Here is a 15,589-nt window from a genome sequence, read left to right as displayed (position 1 = left end):
TCTCCAACATCTGTCTACTCATTCGACCTATTAGGAATTTTCCGCTTAATGGACATTACTAACAGACAAGATTAGTTTGTGAACTATTAAAGCATAGTACTGATAATATCTTAAACCATGGGGTTGATATTTGCAACATGAATAAACAGCCATGAAAATCAATTGCACGAATGGGAAACCACACCGTAGTGCCATTACCAAAATGTAGTGGCATGGATATCAATCCCCTGCAATCAGTCCATGAAAATGATACCTCCAAAATTACAGTCTTACAATTACACTAGCTTATCTTTTTTTTTATTATTATTTTTTAAATCAAAATATCAAGGAGACTAATCAAATATAGGCCAAAAGGCATCAAAACTGCAATCAACTTGTGAACACTGAACATTACCAAATAAATTTGTAAGAAATCTCAAAGCCCTTATGATCAGCTCTACAAGCATAGGGTATTGCTCAATCAACTTGCAACGACAGAGTATGAAGCCAAAATCAACTTACAAACCTATAGGGTCAACAAATCGAATTGCTAACACTAATTTCTCAATCATTTTACGATCAAATACCAACAAGACTGCATTCATAACTAAAATTGAAATCAAGTGAGGATCAAACCACATCCACAAAATGTAGCTCAATGCAGAAATTCACACAGAGCGCATAAGGAAAAATTATCAGGAATGAGTTGAGTTAAAATTACCTTATATTAAAACCTCTCTGAGACGATTACCCCAGGGAAGAGAGCTCGAAAACAACAATTGAATCCTTCTTTCCTCGACTCTCGAATCCTTCCTCTCAGATCTCTCGATCCCTCGCTACTCTTGGATCTCCCTCTCTCTACTTTGATGAAGGAAATCAAAACCCCAATTTCATTTCTCTCTCAGCTCTCTCTGTTTATTGGTAATGGAGACGGATGTGGAAGAGGAGTAGAAACAGGGAAGGTCTGGTTGCAGAGGGAAGTAGGGCTGGCTGATTTGGGTGGAAATCAAGAGGGGAAGAAAATGGATTTTAAAGGTAGTTGGGAAAAGCAATGGGGTGGCGAGAATGGGGTTTTAACAGTGGGTTAGTAGAGGAAGAAGATGGTCGGTGGAGGGAGGCTGGCCGGAGAAGCTCCTCGGCAATGAAGATTTGGCCAGAGAAAATGGCATAGGCCTGGTGGAGAAATGGCTGAAACCCCACCTATCTCTCCTTCCCTCTATCTCTGTAAGTCTCACCTCTCCCTCTTTTCTCTCACGAAAACAGAGACCCTCTGGTTTCTTTTTTTTTTCTTTTTTTTTTAAGATGGAAAAAGGGTTTGGAACTTTAAATAGTGGTGAGGTGGAGATGGTGGTAGATGGGTTTTAAAATGGGTTTGCAGAAAAAGGGGTGGGAAGGAGATGAAGATGAAAACGAAATGGGTTTGGGCTGATTGGGTCTTAATGGGGGTTTGGGTTGGATTCAAGGTGGGAATGGAGGTGGCGTTAATGGTGGAGTCGGTTGGAGATGGGGTCGGAGCTGGTTCGGGTTGGCCGGAGTTGGGGTAAAAATGAAATGAAGAGGGTTTGGATGGTTTGCAGAGAGATGGAGATGAAGGTGGAGGTGGTAGACGGAGGAGGAATAGGCTTGCCAGATTCCGGCAAGCTTGCCGGAGAAGAAGGTGGGTTCGGTGGATATGGGTTTGAGATAATGGGTTTTTGAGGGGAAACGGCAGAGATGGTGGAGGATTTTTGGGTTTTTCGGAATGGGTTTGGGCTGATTGGGCTTTAATGGCAGAGAAGATGAAAATCGAAGTGGGTTTCGAGAGGTGGAGATGGTGGTAGGGCTGGAAAGGGAGGAGAGTGATGGTAGTGAAGGTGATGGCTTGATTAATGGAGGTGGGTTTGGAAAGAAAAATGGCAGAGGAGTAATGGTGGGGAGGGTTTGAGGAAGGTGATGGCTGAAAATGGGAGGGTATCCAAATGGGTTTTGGGTTTAATGATGGAGAAGGTGGCTAGCAATGGTGGTCGGTTGCCGGAAAAGGTGGATGGTCGGCGGCTCTTCTTTTGCCTCCCTCTCTCTGTTTCGATTTTTCTCTTGCAAAAAATGAGGCTCCCTTTTTTTTTTTTTTTTTCGAGAAACCCTAGTGCGATATGTATAGAGGGAAATGGCGAATTTTTCCTCCCCCCCCGTCTTCCATGGACAGCCGCCACCTAGTGTAATTCGACCGCTCTTCTTATACTACCAGGGGGGGCCTTAGGTAGAAAATGGGGCAAAAATTCTGCTTTTTCTAAATGAGCCTCACCCTTTGATTTGATCCAAGGGTTGCCAAGGGATGCTTACACCTTAAGTAATACCAGATTTCCAAAATCACCCCTCTAAAGATGGCAAATCACCATCTTACCCAACAAAAATATCTTGCCTTTTATGAAAAAAGGAAGGCGATATCTACACAACCAAGCTTTGATAATTCATGCCCTAACCCAGTTTTGATTATTGCACAAACTTCGCCTGTCTTATTCTACATTTTTTGCCCGATTGCCGTGAAATTTTGCAGGGGTATCCCTGAGAATACTAATAACCTCTTGGGGAATTTGTACCTAGGAATACGCCCAATAAGATGCTAAAAAACTCAGGCCTGCTTCTCATTTTGGGCCCAGTCCTTCAAAAATTTTTGAGATTAATTCCGGAATATTTTAGGACTTGGAATTTGGGAATTTCATTCGATTTTTGAAGCTCTTATTCTATTTTGGGGACTTTAGGGTCTGGTCAAAATGGGGTGTCTACACTTACCCTACCTTTTCACTGGTAAAATTCTCGGAGGTTATCCATGCTCCAACTTCGAGGGACTGGGGTCCCGTCGAGGCGCTCTAGCTGGTAGGCCCCAGGGCGGAGTGCTCGAACGACTGTGTAAGGTCCTTCCCATTTAGGTGCGAGTTTTCGCGAGGGCTCCTGAGATATTGATTCTGGTGCCCTTCCTCGGCTATCTTTTCCAGCTGGAGGCGGAGGTGGAAACAATGGTCAGTTTTGTGGCCGTGGTCCCCGTGGAATTCGCAGAACTTTTTGGCGGACCGCTTCTTTGGGTCCGTCGCCATTCTCTTGGGGGGGGGGGTCAGGAGACCCTGATCTCTGATAGCTAGTAGGACATGGGAGAGGGGAACCTTTAGTGGGGCGCTTCCCAGTCTTTTAAAGACGGGGACGGGGTTCCGGCCCGCCTGTCTTTCCTCGGTTCGTGGCCTAATGGCCCTTCGGCCGTCGTTGTTTTTTCTTTCATCGGGGCCGGGCTGATTCTGCTCTCAGGCACAGGCTTCTTCTGCTCGCACGAACTTGTCTGCCTTGGATTCGAGCTCATGCAGGTCCCGTGGTGGCTTGAGGGTGAGATGCAGCTTGAGATTCGGGTCAGTGGTGGCATGCTTCAGTGTGGGGACCGTTATTTGGACGTCCATGTTAGAAAGCTGGGCCAATTCGGCGTTGAATTTTAACATGAAGCTTCTTAGGGTCTCGTTTCTTCCCTGCCGGAGGGCTAAGAGGGCGTCAGCTGGATTGTGGCGGAGGCGGTTGTTGGGGAACCTTGCGCTGAACTTCTTTCCGAATTCGTGGAAGGATGCAATGGAGTCGGGCTCTAATCTCATGTACCAGTCGTTAGCGGTTTTTCTCAAGAGGGAGGCGAAGGCCCTGCACATGAATCCGTCTGACGCGCCCCGGAGTGTCATCACCCTTTTGAAAGTTTGTAGGAACTCGAGAGGGTCTGTACTTCCGTCGTACAGACCAAAACAGGAGAGGTCTATTCCTGCTTCCGCTGGGTTTTTTAAGACCTCCGAGGTGAATGGGGATGCCGTTTCCCTCTCCCATTCGTCGAGGATGCCGTGGGCGTAGGGCTTTTTCATTTCCAGTTTTACCTCTCAGATTTGCCTTTGCAGGTCGGCTATCGGATCCATGATGGGTGGTTGCGCTGAGGTTGCTACCTCCTCTGCCCGTGCTGGGGGCGGTTCCTGGAAGCAAGCGGTCCGGGCAGGGGGAGCGCGGCTTAGCGTGGCCTGCTTCCCGTCATTTCGCTGGTGTCCCCTAGCTGCGGGGGGCAAAGGGCTATTCGCCGATGGGGACGGTGTCCGGCTGTGGGACCCGATCCCGCGAGAGGGGTGGTGGCGCGAGCCGCCACGCACTATCTCTTGGTCTCTCGTACCCACGCGATTGGCGTGTGCCTTTTATTATTAATTTTAATTCATCTTTTATGTGAACTTGGGATCACTAAGGCAATCCGAATTCCACACAAAAGAGACTGACAGAGTCGCCACCTAGATGTGGGATCTAGGACCCATAATTAACCAGAAATCTAGACTCGCTACCTGGTTACAAGAATGGAAGGTATGGGGATTTATCCACCACATGCACCATTCCTGCCCGATAATCGGTCTTCAATTCCAAAAGTTAACTCTTTTAAATTCATTTTTAATGGCTCATTCAACTCTCTGTTAATGTGCTATCTATGTGACATGCATCCTATGATCTAATTTCAATGTGAATCCTAAATGTGTATCTTGATTTCTTAATTGGTTTGGATTCAATCTAAGTGAAAGTTCTCCTAAAATTCTAATTTCATGGAAAATCCTAAGTGATTTGATTGTTTCAACAGTTTTAAAAGTGATTAGCCCGAGTCCTCAGATGATCTGGTATTCATCCAAAGAAGCCTACGTATCCCCGCCTCCACGAGAATCAAGGCAACGTAGTTCTCCGCGCCTATTCTAAGCTAGGATGCCTAAGACACCTAGACTTCTATCCTAGACTCGATCTAAAAGACCGAACCGGTTATTAAAGTTTCTTGTACGATTATTTAAATTTCAGTGAATTGTGGATTTTATGACACCCTATATGCCCTAACTAAATGCAGATTAGCCCTAAGCTAATGCAGGTGGTTCTTACAACCTATGTGTGACTAGGCTGTATTTCTTAAGGAAAACCAAGGGTGGACTAGCGTATCATACTCTAGTCATCACTCGGCGATGTGGATCGCCGACTGACCGGACGGAGGCGCTCCTATAACTCTAGGACAGACCCCTAACTCTAAAACAAGCACACAACAAACAAACAATCAAATAACCTATCAAAAGAAAAACCCTAACTCTAAAACTCTCTATCTAGGAGAAACTCCTAACTCTAGAAGAAGATCTTTTGAAAACAAGATTTTAAAGGTTTTTTAAGAAGGTTTAAAATAGTTATTTACAAAAAAGTTTGGCTGGACTTGGGATGTAAATCCCAAGCTGCACTACGTACCTCGGAAGAGGATCAAGCCAACGTAGTTCGAAACGAACTCTCAAACTACGCTTCTAAAAGAAACACTCAACACTTTAGATTTTTTTTAAGGTTTTTGATGTTTTCAAATGTTTTTTGAGTTTTAAATTTCTAATGTTTTTGGATTTTAAAGCTTTTCCAATGCTCAGGACCTTAAAATGTTTTTAATCTTAAAGGGAACACGCAAGTAATACCACAAACTAGGGCAAAGCCCTAAAGCAAAAGGGGAAACCCCGAATAAGCAATTAGCGTCTCAAAGAGACAAACCACAACAAGAAAGATAGCGTCCCAAGAAGAGAGAAAACGATCCAAGATCCCAAGCAAGCAAAGCTCTAATAAGACTGAGTTAGCCTCTAATCAAAAGCAAAGTAATCAACAACTCTAAAGGAGAAACTCCGAACTAACAACACTAAAGAGGGGAACAAATGAGTCAGAGACTCTCTAATACTACAACTTAGAGGAGGAATGAGTCAAAGACTCCCAAATAACGCCAACAGAAGAACCAATGAGTCAAAGACTTCCTAGTAATACAACAAAAGAACGAATGAGTCAAAGACTCTCTAAAAGAAATGGAAACATGAGTCAAAGACTCCAATAACACCAACTAAAGGATAGATGAGTCAAAGACTCTCTAAAAGAAAAGGAAACACGAATTTGCACATTTGGCAGAGGTAAAACACCAAGCCGGGCCGGACAGCTACCTAGCCCTAGGGTGCAACAAATGTGCAACCCAATACCCATAAGGGTAGGGGTATGAAGCCAAGCCGAGTAGGGTGTTCTCCCAAAACCAAACGGCGCACAAAGAGGACTAACGAGAGAATGAGACCTGGCGGGTCTCCCAAACACACACAAAGATGGGCTCCAAGTAACCTTATCATTGCCCTTGCAAGGGGGAAGCAAGGCTAAGACAACTAATTGACCAAATTGGTCTCTAATTAACAGAGGCACAAATTGAGGTGCAACCTCAGAGAGGATTCTACAAATGAGGCAAAGCAGACCTTCTTAAGGAATTAAGATGTGACAGAATTTAAGGTCCTTTAAAGATTTTAAGATGATTTTCAATTAATTTCGGATTTTCAATGAATTTTATCAATTTTAATCATATGAGTAATTTTACAAGTGAAGTTGTTGCAAACGAACTCGAAATGAGTTGAAACTTCTCCAGAAACAAGATATGATGAGATGTAACTTACTGGAATATTTTTACCGATTATTACATTAAACTCATATTTAATTTGGATTTAAAAATTAATTGACCAGATTGCAAAAATAACACAGAAACTACTAGAAATAGAAATCTAAATTCCATGAAATTTCTACAGTAGTAAGATATAAGTGAAAATAGCATGCTGTGAGATTTTCATGAATTTAGAAAACTATTTACTATCAGTTTCGGATTTTTCAAATGTCAAACCAGATTATGAATTAAGACTACAGCTCATATGAAAAAAGATCAAAATCACTTGAAACTTTTACAGAAGCAAGAAGTATAGAATTTAAGACTACTGTAAAAATTTGGAGAATTGTATCTGTGATTTGACATTAGTAACAATTCTCCCAAAATCTGATAATTTTCAAAGAATGCGTAAAATAATATACCAAACAAAATCCAAAAATTCTCACAAATTCATGGTAGAATGTATCATTATCATATTATTTTCTCACGAAATTTCATTATTTTTGGAATCTGTTTAGTATATCGTTTAGTTTTCTTTGTTAAAAATCATGCAAAAATCCGAAAATATACCAAATAATTCTAAAAAAAAATTCCGAGAACGGTGTACCTACCTGTGATCGAAATCCCCGCCGAATCTGAGAGCCGAAAAACTCAAAAATTCCGCCTCCGTGCGATCGCTTCCGCTTTCTTTCTCTTTTTGCTTCTTTTTTTGTTTCTTTTTCTTCTTTTCTTGTTTCTTTTCTTTTTTTTTCTTTTCAACCCCTCATAGCAACTTTGTTAGAACACATGATAGAAGAGAAATGAGTTCTCCCCTCCTCTTACTCACCCTCATTGAACCATTTATAGCAAAGGAATGGGAGGGTGGTGGCCACCATTGTGGACTTATTCCATGGTAGGTGGCCACCATTGTGGACATATTCCATGGTAGGTGGCCACCATTGTGGACATTGAATTTTGACATGTGTGTGGCCCCATGCATGTTTTTTAAAGTTCTTTTGAGTAGGTAAAAGATAACCCAAATGGGTCCCATATGTGACCAAATTCCCAATTGTGCATAAAATCATATGCCCCACTCCAAAGTATGATCGGAACCGTTCATTTGATGGGCGACAATGTGATTTAATTTGTGCTCCGCTAATCAATCCTATGGGCTGATCCAAGCCATCCAATAGATCAAAATGTGAATATGTTACCCCATTTTTAAATCACTCCCATTTGATGATCCGAACCGTCCATTTGATGGGCGACAATTGATGATCTTGACCGTTCAAATGGTGGGTCGCAATGTAAATTGGTTGTGCCCCCTTAAATCATTCCTCTATGACGATCCAGACCATCCAATTGATGGGTCCCCTACCTAAGTAGGTTGTGTCCTCCTAAATCATTTCAATGGGCTGATCCGAGTAACTCAACCTGATGATCGAAACAAAATTGGTTGTTAAAACGACTTCTCTGAGATCTTGACCGTTCTCTTGATGATCATCTTTAGGTGTTGGATCGAAGTAGGTTCAAAACTCATTTTTCACTAAAACAATGTGCGGGCCACCCTGTTTGATCCAAATCTAAACAAATGCTCAAGACGGGCCCATCAATCGGATCCAAATTCTCTCTTGTTCGGATTCTTGGGAATAATCTCTCTCAACACTTAACGGAAAAGTGCGAAACATGGCGGAAATGATTGAACGGGATTTCGCCCAAGCATAGCGAACTTGGGTCCGGTCAAAATGGGGTGTCTACAGATGCCCCTCTTTGGCAAAGCGTGTGTAACACACGAATGGCAAAGCTGAACAGACGACACATTTTGGCCGGCCCGAAAACAAAGTAAAACAAGTTTTTTTTTTTTTTTTGTTTTTAAAATGATGTTCATCAGGGTAAAACAACAAAATAGCACTACGAGACTGAAAGACTAGAAGCAAAAGGGAGATGACCTCTCACCGACCCTTAACTCGGCAATCACGACATCTCAATGAGATGGCCTCTCTCTAATACTCACAACTCAACTATTTAAATCAATACGCAAAGACTCTATTAAAGCAAACACAAACATACTCTGTTAAAATAAAGCTTTTAAGAAAACGAACCCAATGAAATTACCTCAAAGAAAGCAGACCACTATCGATGCAGACGTAAATCAACCCTTCAAAGAATATCAAATCAAATTACTCAAAGAGTATGTAACACTCATAGAGTCTCAAATCAAACACTCAGAGAGCTTCATAGAAATCTTTATACTCAAAGAGCCTCAACTACCCGAAGAGTCTGTAACACTCAAAGGGGCTTAACTACTCAAAGAGTCTCAAATTAACGCAAAACATTTATACTCAAAAAGTCTCAACTACCCGAAGAGTCTGTAATACTCAAAGGGCCTTAACTACTCAAAGAGTCTCAAATTAACGCAAAACATTTATACTAAAAAAAGGTCTCAACTACCCGAAGAGTCTGTAATACTCAAAGGATCTCAACTACTCAAAGAGTCTTAAATCAACAAAGATCATTTATACTCAAAAAGTCTCAACTACCCGAAGAGTCTATAACACTCAAAGGATCTCAACTACTCAAAGAGTCTCAAATACATCACAAAAACATTTATACTCAAAGAGTCTCAACTAACACTCAAAGGATCTCAACTACTCAAAGAGTCTCAAACGCACACAAAAACATTTATACTCAAAGAGTCTCAATTACCCGAAGAGTCTGTAACACTCGAAGGGTCTCAACTACTCAAAGAGTCTCAAATACACCAAAATCTATTTATACCCAAAGAGTCTCAACCACCCGAAGAGTCTGTAACACTCAAAGGGTCTCAACTACTCAAAGAGTCTCAGACACATGCAAAACCTTTATACTCGAAAGAGTCTCAACTACATAGAGGAACCTTTATACTCAAAGAGCCTCAACTACCCGAAGAGTCTGTAACACTCAAAGGGTCTCAACTACTCAAAGAGTCTCAAACACATCAAAGAAACTTTTATACTCAAAGAGCCTCAACTACCCGAAGAGTCTGTAACACTCAAAGGATCTCAACTACTCAAAGAGTCTCAAATACATCAAAAACTATTTATACTCAAAGAGTCTCAACTACCCGAAGAGTCTGTAACACTCAAAGGGTCTCAACTACTCAAAGAGTCTCAAACCAACACAAAACATTTAATACTCAAGGAGTCTCAACTACCCGAAGAGTCTGTAACACTCAAAGGGTCTCAACTACTCAAAGAGTCTCAAATCAACACAAAATCTATTTATACCCAAAGAGTCTCAACCACCCGAAGAGTCTGTAACACTCAAAGGGTCTCAACTACTCAAAGAGTCTCAGACACATGCAAAACCTTTATACTCGAAAGAGTCTCAACTACATAGAGGAACCTTTATACTCAAAGAGCCTCAACTACCCGAAGAGTCTGTAACACTCAAAGGGTCTCAACTACTCAAAGAGTCTCAAACACATCAAAGAAACTTTTATACTCAAAGAGCCTCAACTACCCGAAGAGTCTGTAACACTCAAAGGATCTCAACTACTCAAAGAGTCTCAAATACATCAAAAACTATTTATACTCAAAGAGTCTCAACTACCCGAAGAGTCTGTAACACTCAAAGGGTCTCAACTACTCAAAGAGTCTCAAACCAACACAAAACATTTAATACTCAAGGAGTCTCAACTACCCGAAGAGTCTGTAACACTCAAAGGGTCTCAACTACTCAAAGAGTCTCAAATCAACACAAAACATTCATACTCAAAGAGTCTCAACTACCCAAAGAGTCTGTAACACTCAAAGGGTCTCAACTACTCAAAGAGTCTCAAATACAACACAAAAATATTTATACTCAAAGAGTCTCAACTACCCAAAGAGTCTGTAATACTCAAAGGGTCTCAACTACTCAAAGAGTCTCAAATTAACACAAAACATTTATACTCAAAGAGTCTCAACTACCCGAAGAGTCTCTAACACTCAAAGGGTCTCAACTACTCAAAGAGTCTCAAATTAACACAAAAACGTTTATACTCAAAGAGTCTCAACTACCCGAAGAGTCTGTAACACTCAAAGGGTCTCAACTACTCAAAGAGTCTCAAATCAACACAAAACATTTATACTCAAAGAGTCTCAACTACCCGAAGAGTCTGTAACACTCAAAGGGTCTCAACTACTCAAAGAGTCTCAAATCAACACAAAACATTTATACTCAAAGAGTCTCAACTACCCGAAGAGTCTGTAACACTCAAAGGGTCTCAACTACTCAAAGAGTCTCAAAACAAATCAAAACATTTATACTCAGAGAGTCTCAACTACCCGAAGAGTCTGTAACACTCAAAGGGCCTTAACTACTCAAAGAGTCTCAAATCAACACAAAAATATTTATCGATCTTATATCGAGTTCATTGATAGCATAGCGATCTCCTGCCGAGAATAAATGGGAGTGCATGATCTTTGCTGAAAGCAAAACTCAAGTAGATTGATGAGATTTTTAGGTGCTGACTCTCTTTAACAGATGAAAAGCATTCTAATGAGGTTTGAAGGATGTAGGAGTAGATTATATACCCCGCTGGAAATTGAAGTTTATGAAACTTTGACTCCAAAAGAAACAACTTGATCAAGGAATTCAACTCAAAGAGTATGTTCAAGCTTCTCTGGTTTCTATTTGCTAAGAATAGATATCCCAGTTATCATTGTGTAATATCTTTTATGACGCAAGTCATAAAAGATGCCCCTAGTATGATGTGCTTCCATGACAAGGTCTTAAGAAAGCAAAACCAAGGTAAGTAGGAAAAATTTGAGTTTGCATGGGTTCTTTCTTTGGTATAGTGGTAAAACCAACTTCACAAAGGCTAGATCTAAGATTCTTCCTTTCATTGCTGAACATTACTTGAGGCTTGATGTCTCTGGTAGGTTTGGACCAAATGTTTCTTGCCCCTTCCTTGATTCTTAAACCAGGATCTACTCTAGATTTTTCTTTACATTTCGGAAGGTGTACATCCATTCTCTCCAGTGCCAAACACTTTGGATTCTAAAAGAAAACAATGAGAAACAAGGAACAGACTCCTAAGGACTCTTTCAAAAGAAGACTTACAATATTCAAGGGACTTGACTAAATTTTGATTCACCCTTAAATCAAATGTATCATTTTTTAAATGGTAAGGTCAGCCACTCTTAGAGTAGTCTCAAAAACCATGCCAAAAGGCTCTAGTTTCCTCCATCAGGACATCCGTCATGGTTATACCCCTTCGGATTGCTCGGTTTTAATGCCCCTAGTTTAAAAAGGTGTCAAAGTAAGCCTTGCTGACACTATTCGGATTCCAGGATCCTGCCCTATAGAGTTGCTTCTCGGTCTCCTTGATTTGTCTTTTCGGAAGAAGTCAAAATTAATGTCTTCCAAGTTTTCAGTCTAAAAGACCACTTATCTCAACTTTTGCTTTCCAAGCTTTCAGGCTAAAAGACTACTTATCTCAATTTTTGCTTGTACTCAAACTTGGGAATTTTACGTAACTGAGGAACTCCTTCTGCTTCTATTCAACTCAACTTTTCATGGGAAGTATTTGCCTCTGACTAGATTGTCTCTTCAAGTTTTCAATCCAGCATACCACTACCCTTACTTTCTGATAAGTCAATCATTTTGCTTGCTGACTTAGCAAGAAAAAACGACTTTCACCTTTCTCTAGGCCGCCCTTTCGGGTTTTCAACCTAGCGGGTCTTCAGACTCTTATTCTTTTCTTTCTGTTTTTCTTTTCATTTGCCTCGAACCTTTGCTTATTTCACCAGAAGGACTTTCTAGGTGGGCTTGGGTTCAAAAGGGTTAAATACATAGGGTTCTAAGGATTTGGACCGAATCCGGTCTAGCCAGACTACCTACGTACCCCAAAAATGGAGGATCAGATCCGCGTAGTTCGCTTAAGGATTTTTCAAAGAATGGTTTAGCATTTAGCTTCAAAATTTTGAAAAGGGATTTTATCCCAAGGTTTGACCGAACTTGAATTAATCAAGTTGCCTACGTACCCCTGAAGAAATGAGGATCAGGTCCGACGTAGTTCGGGTGCATAAATGCCCCGGGTTTATAATGTGTTTGAAAAGAAACATTGGCTTTAAATTGTTGGCCCAAAGGGTTCTCAAAAGGATTTTAAAACGTTAGGATTTTGGCTATAAAAGTTCAAACGCCCAAGGATGGCCTCCTGATGTATTTGATGTACAAGCTCTTTTGTTTAAGGTTCAAAGCCTTTGAAAATTTTTATTCGAGGAGTCTGGCGGTTTTCTGGCAAAACTTCAACCATTGTGCTTCACTCCCATCTTGCCTTGAAATCATAATGAAAATACACAGCCCAATTTTTCTTTTAGGGCTCAAATCTATGACTTCATTTCGAGAAAGTCTTCTCTCACTTCTTCATCAGCTCCACAGGATATCTGATACTTATCTCTTTAAAATTGTACTCTTCAACTGGATGCCTAAAGCAGATGAAGTCTTGCTTTGCTCAACGACAGGGCATTCCCCTGGTTTATCCTTATAGGATCAAGCAAGACTACCTCAAACCCCTCTAAACAGGTTTATCAATTCTTTGCGCTCCTTAGGAGATAAAGTTTTTCCAATCCATTTCTCCCGAGTTTCGAATTTCGATACCACTATCAATGGCTTCGATTTCTTCTTCAAGTGGCTATGCTCGACGCTCTTCCTCTCGTTTGACCATCTTTCAAATCTCGAGGGGAATTTCGTCTGCATTCTCATCCGAGAAGGGGGTCTTGTAGTTGTTTTAAACATTTAATCCAAGAGTGAATCATAAAAAATTGAAGATACAGACTCAAATGCTTTATTGAATTGAAATACTTTGAAGTACATAGATGACTTTGAACGCGCCTCAGTAGGCTCTACATTGAATTTAATCAAAAAGCTAAACACCGACTCTGAACGAGAAAGACTGATTGACATGACACATTTTCTTTTCTTTTTTTAACATCAACATAACTGAACTTTTCCAACTTCGAGAGAAGAAAGTTGATGTACACTCAATGAAAGACAAATCTAAAGACACAGGACACTTCTTCAAAGGTAGTGAACCGGCACTGAAAGTTTATAGGTGATACACCTTTCTTCATGATAATGATAATTACAAAGTTCGATCCCGAAGTAGGAATCCCAGAAAAGGCAACTCCACAAGGTCTAGGTTAAATGGGGCAACAAAAGGCTTATGTTGACAATGTGGGTAAAACAATAGACTGCCTGGATCAAGTATGATTAGAAATAGTCAGTCTTTAGAAAAAATGGTCTTTCGCTAAACATAGACTCTTGACTTGGAAGCACACACTAGATCAATAGTCATGGGATAAAGATTCTGAACAAATAGAGATATGAGTAATCTTGAAACACACCACAGGGTATTTTATTCTGAAAATCAAAGAGATACTGTCTATGAAGGTTAAAGCAAAATAGACAGTGATATTATGACCTACATCAACAGGGTTTCAATGAATTCTCAATCCACACCTTGAAGTCTCATTTGAGTATAACTGCTCTTCTTTTTGGGAATGAAAGAGTCAGGAACGATAAACATCCCTAATCAAAATAAATTTCGATCTCAGCAATGATCAAGCACTCAAAGAATACAGGTAAGATCAAACTTTCCCATTAATGATTTCGATATGATCCAAGGGTAAAAGATATATGATAGGTAAACATGGATCAATGAAAAATCAATGGCTCAGATAATAGACCATTGCCATAAGAATGACAAAAGTAGGGTCAAAGACCAGATCTAAAATCTGAATGATGGATATCAACAACTGTACGATCAATATGAGATGAGATAGCATAAGATTGCTTTCAACGGATGGATCATGAATGACTAATCCTATGAGACCTTTGGAAATGAATATGATTTACATCCTAACCCCAAAGGAAAAGTTTTTTAATCTTCGCACATTTTATCAGTGTTACCTGAAGGCATCAACCCTAACCCTAATCTAGCGGAGTGGAGAGAGGATCTCGACTCATGACTTTGTTTGTGTACCTAGGACCGATCGTAGCCATTGGAAGATGGACTACGGCCTAATCTAGACACAAATGGGCCTAATCTAGACACAAATGGGTAGGATATCCTAAACTAGGCTCACACACACAATTGGGTAAGATATCCTAAACTAGGCTCACACACGTGATGCACATGTGTTCGTATACTACATGCATGTGTGGGTTAATCTAGGGGTAAGGCCAAGAGTTCCCTTAGCGCGAATCCATGTTCGATATACTGTACCAGTGTCCGGCGTATCAGTACGTGAACAAGAGATCCGTTTACGTACCATAAAGGTACTAGGCTAAGGGTGGAATGCTTCTCTAGCACAGAGGCACCAGGTGATGAAATCCCAGTCAACCATGCTAGATAACACTCCGGGTTCCTAAAATGGGACGTGTGTGCATGTGAGATGCAAGGGTTTAGATGCAAGTGATGTAAGTGTGTGCAATAAGTTCGCGCAATCTATGATGCCTTCAGGTTTTGTTAGATTAAGTTTGAGTAAATGTGATGAGAAAATAAAGCATACAAACTAATCTAACAAGCATAAAAGAGATAGAGTTTTCATGAGCCAGTTAAAATAGATTCAAATGAGTTATCCTTTGGAATTGTAATGAAGTTAGGTGGTCCCCAGCAGAGTCGCCAGTCTGTGGGACCCGATCCCGCGAGAGGGGCGTGGGGCGCGCCGCCACGCTCTCTTCTCTTGGTCTCTCGTACCCACGCGATTGGCGTGTGCCTTTTATTATTAATTTTAATTCATCTTTTATGTGAACTTGGGATCACTAAGGCAATCCGAATTCCACACAAAAGAGACTGACAGAGTCGCCACCTAGATGTGGGATCTAGGACCCATAATTAACCAGAAATCTAGACTCGCTACCTGGTTACAAGAATGGAAGGTATGGGGATTTATCCACCACATGCACCATTCCTGCCCGATAATCGGTCTTCAATTCCAAAAGTTAACTCTTTTAAATTCATTTTTAATGGCTCATTCAACTCTCTGTTAATGTGCTATCTATGTGACATGCATCCTATGATCTAATTTCAATGTGAATCCTAAATGTGTATCTTGATTTCTTAATTGGTTTGGATTCAATCTAAGTGAAAGTTCTCCTAAAATTCTAATTTCATGGAAAATCCTAAGTGATTTGATTGTTTCAACAGTTTTAAAAGTGATT

Source organism: Tasmannia lanceolata, unplaced genomic scaffold (assembly GCF_043159265.1).
Source record: "Tasmannia lanceolata isolate RefF3 unplaced genomic scaffold, GAP_Taslan_0.1 ptg000003l, whole genome shotgun sequence".
Lineage (NCBI taxonomy): Eukaryota > Viridiplantae > Streptophyta > Magnoliopsida > Canellales > Winteraceae > Tasmannia > Tasmannia lanceolata.
The sequence above is the reverse complement of the archived record's forward strand: the minus strand, read 5'-3'. Positions refer to the sequence as shown.